General features: G+C 46.5%; 1 protein-coding gene across 15 annotated transcripts in view; it reads left to right on the forward strand.

Moving 5' to 3' along the window:
• Positions 1-11,908, forward strand: part of EIF4G3 (eukaryotic translation initiation factor 4 gamma 3) — a 109,107-nt gene that overhangs the window by 18,539 nt on the left and 78,660 nt on the right. For 2 of the 15 annotated variants that reach the window (XM_023940319.2, XM_023940320.2), the window contains exon 1: positions 11,294-11,447. The exons of 11 other annotated variants lie outside the window; for them this stretch is intronic. The gene's annotated coding sequence lies outside the window, so the exon portion shown is untranslated. Of the gene's footprint in view, positions 1-10,235; positions 10,414-10,793; positions 11,448-11,908 lie in introns of those variants that run through there. 2 more of the 15 variants (XM_086860460.1, XM_086860471.1) reach the window with 2 other exon arrangements.

An 11,908-nucleotide genomic window follows, 5' to 3' on the forward strand; every position in this document is an offset into this window, starting at 1 on the left:
TCTGAGTTCCTTCCAGTTTCCTGTACAAAGGATGGGCCTCAGCGCATTTTCAGAAGGCTAATTACTGTAGGGGCTTGTAAATCAAAAGGGAAATGAATCTGAAGCCCTTGGGGCCTTTGCTTTGCTTAAAAAGTGTAAGATGTGTCCATGAGACAGCACTCAAATTGTCCTTTCTTAATAATTTTATAAAATTTATGCTCAGATTTACCAAACAGAGTAAAAATAAGTTGTGTCCTTGGCATCTTCAGTGAGTAAAACACTTCTTGGTTCAGTGGTGGAGGGTCTAGACCTCAGGACTGGACCAAATGAGCTGGATTTTGGCACACATAGCCCTGACTGAAGCAAGGAATGCTCTTCTAATCCCCCTACCCCCAAAGCCACCCAAAGCACAGAGTGTTTCAGCATCACCTGTGGCACAAACCCACCCAATGGCTTTGTTCTGGCTGCTGAAATGCGAGTTTTCAGATCTTGCTTTTCTTTCTGTTGGGAGAAAATCTGCCACCTTCATCTGCAAGTCTTTCAGGAGTGTTTCTTCTAATAAAAACCTTGGGTTTAGCCCTGGTGTTGGCTTTGACCTTGGATGCCCTTTTTACTGCTCTTCTTTTCCTCTCTTTGATGTTGGAGTGCTGCATATTTGTGGTGATTTCCACAGGCATGTGCTGTGCTCAGACAGACATGGCTGCGCTTCCGGACTTAAAACACCAGTGTTCAGCCTCAGTTTGATTAGGTTTGAGTAGAAAGAGATTTTTTTAATATAGAACCATCAGCCTGGAACTCTTAAATTAGATAATTAATTATAGTGGGAGTGTTGTCGGAGTGCGGATGTAGGAAGCAGCTCCGGGATGGCTGGGAGGGGATTGATGCAGCTGAGTTAAAAGGGGTTCTGACCACACTTGTGTGATGCTTGATCCTCTAAACTCTATGAGTTTGTCCCTTCAGCAGCCATGGGAAGGCACAATCCCTGTTTTAGTCCCTTAAGCCTCTGCTATCCAGAAACACAAAATCCAATTGCATGCCTGTTCTACTGGCTTAGCTGACCTGGCAGCCGCAGAGGCCTCCGGAGCGGAAGAGCCCAGCATATTAAATGTGCTGTTTGACTTGGGTGGCGATGGAAACACCACGGGGCTGGGGCAATGGTCCCTTTCCTATTTGAGCTGATCTTGGAGAAAGCTTTTCTGTTTCCCTGGCATGGATTGCAGGAGATGAGTCAGAGAGTGACAAGAGGAGCTGCTCCTTTTACTGTGGGGCTCTCTTTACTGAGAGCGGCCGCATTCGCAGAGCCTGACTGCTGGGCTTTGAAGGAATTGGATCAACTCCTTTTTGTTTGGGTCCGTGCATTCTCTTCCTTAATTTCCCCTCCCATCAGTGTGTTTTCAGCTCCAGCTCTTCTACTAGGAAATAAGTAGGAACTTGCTTTTTCACACCCCCTTACTAATTGTCACAGTACTTTTCATGCACATGATTCTGGTTTAGGTATTTGTCCTCGTGAGGTCTCTTTACATAGTTGTTTTTTTTCTTTGAAAGTCTGAATCTCCTTGGAAATAGGTACATGGAGATTTATTCTGTGGGGATACAGATGCTTTGTCATGACCTTTTACCAAAATCAGTGCAGGGAGTGGGGTAAGGAACTGCAATTCAGGTGCTTAAGGAGTATTTGGTGGTGCTGTTTACTTCTTTTACTAAGTAGTGACTGGACTTCAAAAGCTTTTGGGGGGATGAGAACCCCAAATTTCTTTTTTTTTTCTTCCCAAATGCCATAAATATCCATTTCTTATGCTCTACTATCACCCCCATCTCTCCAAGGAGATATCAAGTCAGCTGTCTGTGCTCAGTGGAGGTGTTGGAGAGCCTGGGTCCCAGAAGCTGGCGCAGGCTGGGTTGGAGGGCTTCATTCAGCGCCTGGGAGGCCCCAGTGAGGGGGAGGCAGGATCCCACTGGGATCTTCTGCCCAATGGGATGAGCAAAGAGTCATTGGTACTGCTCTTACCCTGCAAAGTGTGTAGGTGCCAGCCTCAGATTGCTCCCAAATCCATGTACATGCCTCATCCTTGGAGGCTGAGCAGTATTAAAAATTATCAGGCTTGAGAAGTGGGCAGGATGCAGTAGCTTATGGTTTGGGTTGGAAGGGCCTTTAAAATCCATCCTATGGGCAGGGACACCTTCCACTATCCCAGGATTCTCCAAGCCCTGTCCAACTTGGCCTTGAACACTTCCAGGGATGGGGCAGCCACAGATGCTCTGGGCAACCTGAGGCAAGTAAATCTTGAAATCGCATGTGGATTTACTATAAATTAGTCTATAATTTTCTGTGTTGTCAATTAATCCATTTAGTGAATGTGTGTGAGAAGTTATGAACAGCTCAGCACACTTTAATTAATGGGGGTGGTCCTTAAAGGAAAACCCCTTTTTTAAAAGTACACAAACTCAGCCAAAGAGACACCTAAGTGCTTTAGATTAAATGTGAATTTGCATGGGGTTTTTTTACATTCTGATAATTTGTTGTTAAAAATGTGATGATTTTGAAGGATTGGAGTATTCAGGGGTGCAGGTCTGGCTGTGCCCATACTTGGCACCAACTTCAGGAAATGACAGCTGATGTTACATAATAGGTACAGAATTGCACATCAATCCAGGAATATGGTTAGTGAAACTTGTACTGGCAGAATTGGGGCAAAAATGTTGCAGGTATTCGTGATTAGCCCCTATTTTATTTTTGTAAAGGAATATTGGGTTTTAATCACAGGTGGAAAGGTTGTAAATCCATCCCTTTTATTGGATATAATGCAAATATACAGGTAGGACTTTGTCCAAAATTGGATGCAAACCTTTTAAAGGCTCCTGGATTGCTGTTCCTGTACAATATTTAAGGAATATATTTCAGCAATGTCTACTGAAATGAAAAGTTGCTTTACAGGTATTGGAAAGGGCAGGTATTGTGCTACTGTCTGATCCAGAGAAGCTTTTCCTCCCTTGGAAAATCAGGGCTGTGTTTGTGCTGCCCAGGTGAGCACTGACCTCAGATACTCCTGGCTTATGTTAAAGCCACTTGGTTGCGTAAGTGGCTCTTACACCTCTCAGTTGTGGTGTCATCAAATGGCACTGCTTGCCCAGGAAAATCATAGTGACCTTGCCATTTGCTGGGGAAATAGAGGAGCATGGAGAGTGAGAGACTCAGGAGAAACGGGAAGGGCAGGATGCTTTTCATCTTAAGGCATTATGGAAGATAATAGAATGAGAGCTCTTTATGCTGATAGGGATGTGGTACCCGTTGGAAAAGCCACATGTTGTGCTTCAGGCACCCAGGAAAATTGTTTTCAGTTAAATCTGCTTAAAAATCTACATCGCTCTGTATTTTTTGCTGTGCAGCACGGGGATTCTTTAATTGTTCCTGAATTTAAGAGGCTTTAATATCTCCAAGAAAATAGGTGTAAAACTTCTTCCAGCATGGAGATTTCCAGTGATGGTGTAAATATCTGTGTGCCTGACCCCTCTAGTGATGGATACAGTTACACGCAGCACTGAGGACAAAAGGCACAGAATGCTTCCTGGTGATGTTTGTCCGTGTTCCTGTGGGTCTGTAAGGGAGCTCCTGGTGTGATTGCCCTTGTCCTGGCAGCTTTCCCAGGAGCTGCACCCTGTGTTAGTACTGGTGAGCTGATCCTTGGCATCCTGGGCCTCAGAGCTGCCTCCCACCTCCAGGGAGCCCCTTAGCTGAGGAAGGCATGGGCCCAGCATCCCAGATAACACCATGACTTCATCAGTTCAGAGCAGAGTGCAGCCAGTTGTACAAGCTGCTGCTAAATTGCTCTTTCTCAAGCTGTGCCAGAAAACTTCCTGCCCTGAAGTAGCACGAGCTTGAAGCTCTTTCCTTAATAAGCAGTTTGTCCTCCAATACCAGCCTTGCTTCCTCTGAGGACCTTCATATGAAATTAACACAAAAAAAGAGGAAGCTGGCTGAGTAGCAGCCACATATCTCTGGTATTATGGGATATTTTATGGTTACTTTTATTATGTAGGTAGGTTATATATGGACTTATGTTGGACTTGAGCTTGAGAGCAGCCACAACAACAAGGTTTGGTGCTGTGGCCATTCAGCAGCTTTTGGGCATAATTCTCATATGGAGGAAGGCTAAATAACAGTTACCTCCTGCTTTCCTTGTACAGGGATGAGGGAGGACATCAGCCTTCTGTCTCAAGTTCCATTAAGCTAAAACCTTCATGAATTTTCACTAAATAACTTTAAACACAAATGGTCACCTCCTTCCTCCCCTCCCTTCTGCTCTGAAGTCCTCAGCTGGCTGGAGGAACCTGCCTCCATAGAGACCACTGCACTGTAGCTCCTTGTGTCAGCTGGGAATGCCCCATATCTTGAATTGCAGGACCTTCATGCCTAGATTTCAGTGGTAGATTCCTTGATTTGACTTTCTTCCAATGTCGACTGTTTTTTGCTTGTCGTGTCCATTAAAAATATTCCCTGGATGTAAATTAGTGCTCAATGCTCCATTTAGTGTCACTTCCTATAAATACTGTTGCCACCAGTGCACTAAGAGATAGGAGCTGGGGTAAGTCATGAGCTCCAGGCTGGACTCTGTGATCTCTCCTCGCTCCCTGTTCCCAGTGCTGGTTATCTCCTTCCCCACAGTGCTTAATCCCTAAACCAGAAAAAGGAACAATTTAAAGCCCCTCTCTTGGCAGATGTTGCTGGAACTGCAGCCTGACCCCTGCATAAACTTGTCTTCCCTTGGGATTCTCCCTTCCAAACACCCTCCTGTGTTACTGTCACCACTTGGGTAATACTGCACGTGCTGTTCTGTCAGGGGGCTGTGGAGGGACAGATCCCAAAGGGAAAGATCCCAAATATCCATCACAGCTTGGCTTGTGACCGTTGCATTCGGTTGTTGTTTTTAATACTGGGAGCATTTACAGGGGTGGAGCTGCAGGATTTGGACCCGTTCCATAGAATGGGATGGAGTTGTGCACTGCTGGACACAGCTCCAGATGGAAGAGTGCCCTTCCCAAAGTGTCTTTCCAGAGGAGGCAAGAGCTGACACGTTCAAGGTGGTATGTAAAACATCTGAAAGCTTCAGTGTGCTAATGAACTAATGGCACTGAAATGAACTGCTCATTAAAGAATTAGAAGACTTTAAATCAGGTGCTAGCAATAGAGAACAATCTCAGTGTTGAACAGAAGCAGTGGAAATGTATTCTCAGATGAGTGTTGCTTTCCCCACGTATTTCCTTATTTTTTCTTTGGTAAATGCATGACAAGTTTTGTGTCCTGTTCTGGAGCCTGAATTTCGTTGAGGCTCAAGTGGTCCTTGTGGTGTCTGTGTTGGTTCTTGCTCATTTGCTCTGCACCACTTCCCTTCACCGAGACAGACTCCATCCCTCAGGAATAAGCCTCATCCTACCAAGATTCACCTCTCACATGAAGGACTAAAATAATCCTGGAGAATCACAGGGCTCCTTGTGACTCCAGCTGCTCTGAACATGCCCATAGCTTTACTTCCTTTCTCACAGCTTCAAAATCTACTTTGGCCTCTCGGGGCCATTGTCCCGCCTGTGACACGGCTGTGGTGGAGGTGTGGGAGGAAGGGGAAGAGTGTGGTGTGTAGGCAGAGCCTGGTGTGCAGCCGTACGCAGGATGGGGAGTTCTGCCTCTGGTTCACAGTGTGGATTTTGGGGTGTTCTGGAGGAGTTTTCATGGCTGTGCTTTCATGTTGGGATTAGAGCTATCCCTCTGAGCTGCAGTGGGAAGGGTGGATCTGCCTTTGCTGACTGGGCTGTGTCTGCACCCTGCTCTCAGATGTGATGATCATGTGAGCATTCCGTGATTTAAATCCGCTCACAGAATCCACGGAAAACTTCACCCAGCCAAGGAAAAAAAAATAGTTTTCTCTTGAATCACCAGAGCTGCTTCACCAAGGAATCTTGTGATCCTTAGTCCTTTCTGAGGAACAGTATTCCTTGCTGAGGAAGGTGGCAGAAGCTGTGGGTGCCAGTGTTTGGCAGTGAGGTTGGTTTGGGATCCCATGGAAGCTGACCCAGTGCCTGTGGCAGGGGCAAGGGAAGCACTGTGCCCTCAGGGAGCCGTGCCTTGATCTTCCTCCCTTTTCCCAGGGACACTGGGGCTACCTCATGACCTGGAATTGCCTCCCCTTGCCCCTCTAATTAACAGTGCTCCAGAATGTTTCTAGGCAACATTCCATGGAGGTGGAGGGTGCCAAGGGAAAATTCTCCTTTTGGTTCTACTGCTTGCAGCACCTCTGAAGTCTCTGCTTCTTTCCCTACCTGGCCACCCAGTCATGGATGGATGGAGGACTTGGGCTTTTCCCCAGCTTTTTTCAGGTTCTGATCCAGGATTGTCCCTTGTGTTTTGAAAGCATGAGATGCACAATTTAAGAGCCATGTAAAATAGTAACAGCCACTGACTTTGAGGAGGTATTTGGCCCTAAGTCACATGAGCCCAACTTCCTGGCATTGCCCTGCCTGGGAGTTTAGGGCTGTTTGGGGCCAAGCTGTTCTGAGCTGGCTGGGTGTGCATGCTGCTGGCATAACACAGCCCTGCTCCCAATTTATTGGGTGCGTTTTTGGAGTTCAGGCCTCTTCAGGAATATCTCAGTGGGATGTTGGCCATCCTCTGTAACTTTCTCCAGGTTATATATAATTATATATAAATAATATAGTTATAAATAAGACTATTCTCCAGAAGTCAGTTGGAGTCTCCAGAGCTCATGTTGTTGGCCCTTTTCCTCCCACCTTAATATTTTGGGCTGCTTTTCCTGGGGCTGTGGCTAGAGATGCGTGAGGAATCACTCAGAGCAGCAGGGTCTGTTGGAAGACAAATAGGGCTGCTCCAGGTTCCTGAGCATTGTCTGTTTCCTGCAGCCTAATGGGAGTTTCAATTAACATGGACAAGTACAATCATAAATAACCCTCTTGAAATGAATGGAAGTTTAAGGCTACATTGGCACATTCCCTGTGTTGCTGTTGCCTTTCTCTGGCAGTGCCATGATTTCCAGCTGAAAGGAGCTGATGAGATGTATTGACTTTTTCATTTCTTAGAAGAGTCCATATATTTTGAGAATAAAACGTGAATAAAAGGTATGGAAGTGGCTGGTGTTTTATGGAGGAAAGAAGACAAGTCAGCTGGTGAGAAGCTGTCTGTAGCTGAGCGAGAGATGCTCTCCTGGCACGTTGTTCACCTTGTTACCTGAGCTAGTACAGGCAAGACCCAGGGAGCCTCTGTGGCTTTTTTTTTTTTTTGTAATTACTAATATTTCACAGCTTGCTTGAAACTTGCATTTAACCTTATTCAGGCTGTGCTGTGAACACCTCTGGGAGTGTTAAAAATACACCTCAAAGTTCACAGTTACAGAAATATTCCATGCGTCACCTCCAGACCCGTCCCCCACCCACCAACACCCTGCTTCAAGGAAAATCCCAGCAGGATTAGCAGGGTTTAGACAAAGTTTCTTCCACCCCAAACAACCTTTCTGGGTCTCAGCTGAAAATAGCCAGTTTGCCTGCATGCTGAGGCTGCAGTGGAGGGAGACAGAGACAAACTAACAAGATCAGGTTGCCCTCAGAACCACATTTGTGTTGGGCAGAATTGATTGGGGTTTTGTGCCGGGTGGAGACGCGATGGAGGCGAGGTCTGGGGTGATTTAGTGCGGGTGAGCTGCCTCAGTGCTGGTTAATTTAGAGATGCAAAACTGAGCCTGCAAGTAATGAGCTCTGGCTAATTAGGTGCTTGTCTGCAGGTGGAACTATTGCAGCTGGTACTCCCAATATTGCTGGTTTGTATTTGAGAGCATCATGGAATCAGTGGGGTGCTGGGAATACAGATAATTCACAACAAAGGGGTTTTTTTTCTATTATCTTCCCCCCTAACCCCCAGCTTTCCTTTGGCATTCCCGTCTGGCTGGACTGTGACATTATCACACATTGACCAAAGATGGAAGGGAAAGGAGGGGAAAGGGACTTTTTATACATGACAAAGGGGAATGGAATCCCACTGCCAGAGGGCAGGAATAGATGGGATACTGGGCAGAAACTCTTCCCTGTGAGGATGGGCAGGCCCTGGCACAGGGTGCCCAGAGCAGCTGTAGCTGCTTCATCCCTGGAAGTGCCCAAGGCCAGGTTGGACACTGGGGCTTGGAAGCAACCTGGGATAGTGGAAGGTGTCCCTGCCCATGGCAGTGGATGGGCTTTGGGACCCTCAGAACCCAAAGCAGTCTGGGATCCTGGGGTATTTTGTGGAATAGATATTTAAAGGGATGTAAGTTGGGGGATTTGGAGACGTGCTTGGGTACAAAGAGATGTGCACTGTGGCTGCTGCAGTGGCTGCTCAGACAGAAGGGCTGGGATGTGCCAGGTGGGCTCTGCCCCTGAGCTTTGGCCACGCAGTTGGATGTGCCAGTGCCTGCATCTGCAGATTCCCAAAATGTGTCAGGGCTCCCGAAGGGAGAGGAGCAGGACTCTGATTAGCAGCAGGATGCTGGGGGCAGGAGAGGGACAGCAAGCTGTTAGTGAGCATTTGAAGGTCACATTTTCCTTTCAAACAGCAATTTTCAGCCCTGGGAAGCTTGTTTTCCAACAGGCATTGAGGTTCAGGAGGATTTGTGTGCCCCTTCTCTTTGGGAAGCTCTCCCTGTTCCCATTCAGCTCTGTGCAAGCGCAGCTCTGGGGACGTTGTGTGGCAGACAGCAGGGAAAGGCAGTGTTTAGGATCATTTGGAAGCCAGTGCTGAGATTAATGATACATAATTAGGTAAAAAGCTCAAGATGTATTTCGAGGCAAGTTTTGTTATGAGGAGAGTGTTCATTAAGAGCATGGCATAAGCTGGGATAAGCAGGGAAAGCCTCACTGTAACATTTGGATCCAGACAAAGCTTGGGGAGGATTATTTAATGAGGAGCACTTAATGCAGAGAGATGGACAGGATGATAACTTCCAGTTATCAGAGTTCAGTTGGGGAGCAAGGAATGAGTCCTGCAGTCAGGGATTTTGAACGAGGCAATAAAGGAGTGGTGAAACATCAACAATATTTATGTAGGTGCATTTGTGGTACAAAAGGAGAAGATAAATACCTTATTTAAGGTTTTGTTCCAAGTATAAAATAGCCCATAAACAAGAATTCGAAGAGAATTCAGCGATGCAGTTTAATACAGAAAATGCATGAAGGATTAAAGAGGATGTTTGTACAAACACTTCATTGATCCACTTAAAATTTATATGTCTGATAAATGGCACTTGGGCTGTGAACATTGACTACACATGTGGCACTAAGGAGCTTTATACTAGGCCATAAAATGTTGAAACAAGCTTAATAATGGCTTTTGCCATGGGAGCCTTCTGGGGATAAGTTGTTCTGGAAAGTGGCAGACCCTGGAGGTTTGCATCTCTTGACAGGGATGATGCACTGCTCTACTAAAAATCTCAGTATTTTTAAATGTGAACCCTATTTTTGCCACTTTGCAAACACTTTTTATTGTGTTCCTTTGTTTTTAAAACATTTGAATTGCCAGAAATAGTCCTTAGATCAGAATTAAGGATTGGTGTAAAGCTGCCATGGGTTTTTAAGGAAGTCCTCACACCTCTTAACTGTGACCATATTCTGGAGTGCTCATGCTGGCAAAAAGTTGTACTTGTTTTTCCTGGGTATAATAACAATAACAAACACCAAACACTGAAATGCCAGTGCCCCATTGGAGCTTGACCTGTGGTATAGTCGGGGCTCAGAATTGTGCTTTGTTTTGACATCCCATCACGTTGTGCAAGAGCAGTTGCGTCCAGCTGAGAAAACAGAAATAAAAGCACTCTTTTCATACAGAGGCCACCTCATTCCTTTGAGACTCAGCCAAAAGGCTTGATCCCCTTGTTGGGAATCCACTAGCAAAAAGACCCTGAACAGACAAAAAACCCCACTCAAACACACCCTAAAATAAAATGCAGTCTGTGTAAGGATGGGAGATGGGATATGTCATTGGATGGAGGCAGGGGAATGGTTAAGGAGGGTCAGCATTTTATTAGGTGGGGTCTTTAATGTTTTCTAAAGTCCTTGAATTATGTTGGGACTTGATTTTTGTAATATGAATTATCTCTCATCTGTTATGAGCAAGAGCAGCTCCGCTGTGAAGGGTCAGGGTGCTCAGCTGAAAACGTGCAGGTGACAAGGATTGGGGGAAATCAGCGTGGGCCTCTGTAATTAGGGGCTGGATTCTGCAGGTACACAGGAGGATTGAATTATGATCACCCACACAGCGTCAATCCTGCCTTTCCCTAAGTTTGGAGTTACTTGCTTTGTAACTTGAATTTTATTTTTCTATGGAAGAAGTCAGTTTGGTTGTCATATTTCAGCATGGAGAGATGATGACACTGTTTTGATCTTACATGTTTTAATTTTTCCCAGGTAATGTATCACTTGGTGGAGTTTGCTTTGGGACTTTGTTGTTTTGTCTTCTAAAGGCTGTAGTTTGCTTTGCCAGCATTCCTTCCTCGTGCTTCTGAAACGTGATCTGTCAAAAGAGGGATTGATTTTGAAGGGAAAATTGATTGCTGAAGTAGTTGCTAAGTAAAGGGGCATTTGTGGTTCTGCATTTGGGAGTAGCAGGATGAAAGCTGAGGAGAAACAAGCTGCAAAATTTCCTGCTGAGGAGCTTGTGCTGCGATCTGATTCTTCTGACAGGGAGCACTGATGCTTTCTGAGCTCCTCATTCACTGCTGTGCAGCTTTCCAAACACTCTGTGCTGTGGGGGAGTTCATCTTTTCCCTTTATCCTGTCCTTTATAGGCATGGCTTGGTTATTATCCCATATCAGCTTGCTAAGGGGAGCAGGATGCTGCCTCCCATCCCTTTTCTGCTGCGTGCACAGCAGGAAAATCGGGAAGCAGCAGGATTGCAGTGGCACTGAAGTGGTACCAAATCCCACAGAGGTCCCCCTTGTGCTGCCTCTTTAAGAGCTCGAGCTGTGCCTGTGCGGGGATGGAGCCAGCCTGGCGTGGCACGGATGGGATGTGGCCGTGATGGGATGGAGCTGTGGGCTTTGCTGATGGATGTGGGGAGAGGACGCAGCGCTGAGCCAGCTCCTGGCCAGAGCTCTGAGGGATCTCACTGCCAGAGCTCTCCAGAATCTCACTGACACAGCTCTGAGGGATCTCACTGCCAGAGCTCTGAGGGATCTCACTGACACAGCTCTGAGGGATCTCACTGCCAGAGCTCTCCAGAATCTCACTGCCACAGCTCTGAGGGATCTCACTGCCAGAGCTCTCCAGAATCTCACTGACACAGCTCTGAGGGATCTCACTGCCAGAGCTCTGAGGAATCTCACTGCTGGAGCTCTGAGGGATCTCACTGCTGGAAGCTCTCTGGGTTCTTACTGCTGGAAGCTCTCTGGATTTTGCTGCTGGAAGCTCTCTGGATTTTGCTGCTGGAGCCCTCTGCCAGGTAGGACTGAGCACACTGAACAAAGAGCTTGGCCCCGTGAGTGGAGGATCGTGGAGCTGGGAAGGATGGGGTGACACCAGGGGAGTTCCAGCTGCTGTGCCTGGCAGAGCTTTTCTCTTTGAACCTTTTCAGAGCCATGTGGTTTCCCAGCAGGCTCAATGAAGTGTTGCTGCTGTTGGGATGTTCACCTCCTGCATTTTAATTGCACGGTGAATAGAGGAGAGGCACATTCCTGGAAAGCTCCTGCCATCACATCCCTGCATGCTTGGAGGGGTTTGATAGATTCCTTGCTCCAAAAAGCTGAAAGAAGTGATCAAATTTGATGTGGTTCCTTGCCCTTCTGTAATCTTGCTTGATGGTTTTTCCTTGGAATTTTTAATGCACAGTTTCAGTACAACCAGGGACCCGTGTGGAGATTACATAACCCTGGGGAAGTCAGTGGGAGACTGGCTCCGTTTCTG

The sequence above is a fragment of the Cyanistes caeruleus genome, chromosome 22, assembly GCF_971803275.1.
Source record: "Cyanistes caeruleus chromosome 22, bCyaCae1.hap1.1, whole genome shotgun sequence".
Classification (NCBI taxonomy): Eukaryota; Metazoa; Chordata; class Aves; order Passeriformes; family Paridae; genus Cyanistes; species Cyanistes caeruleus.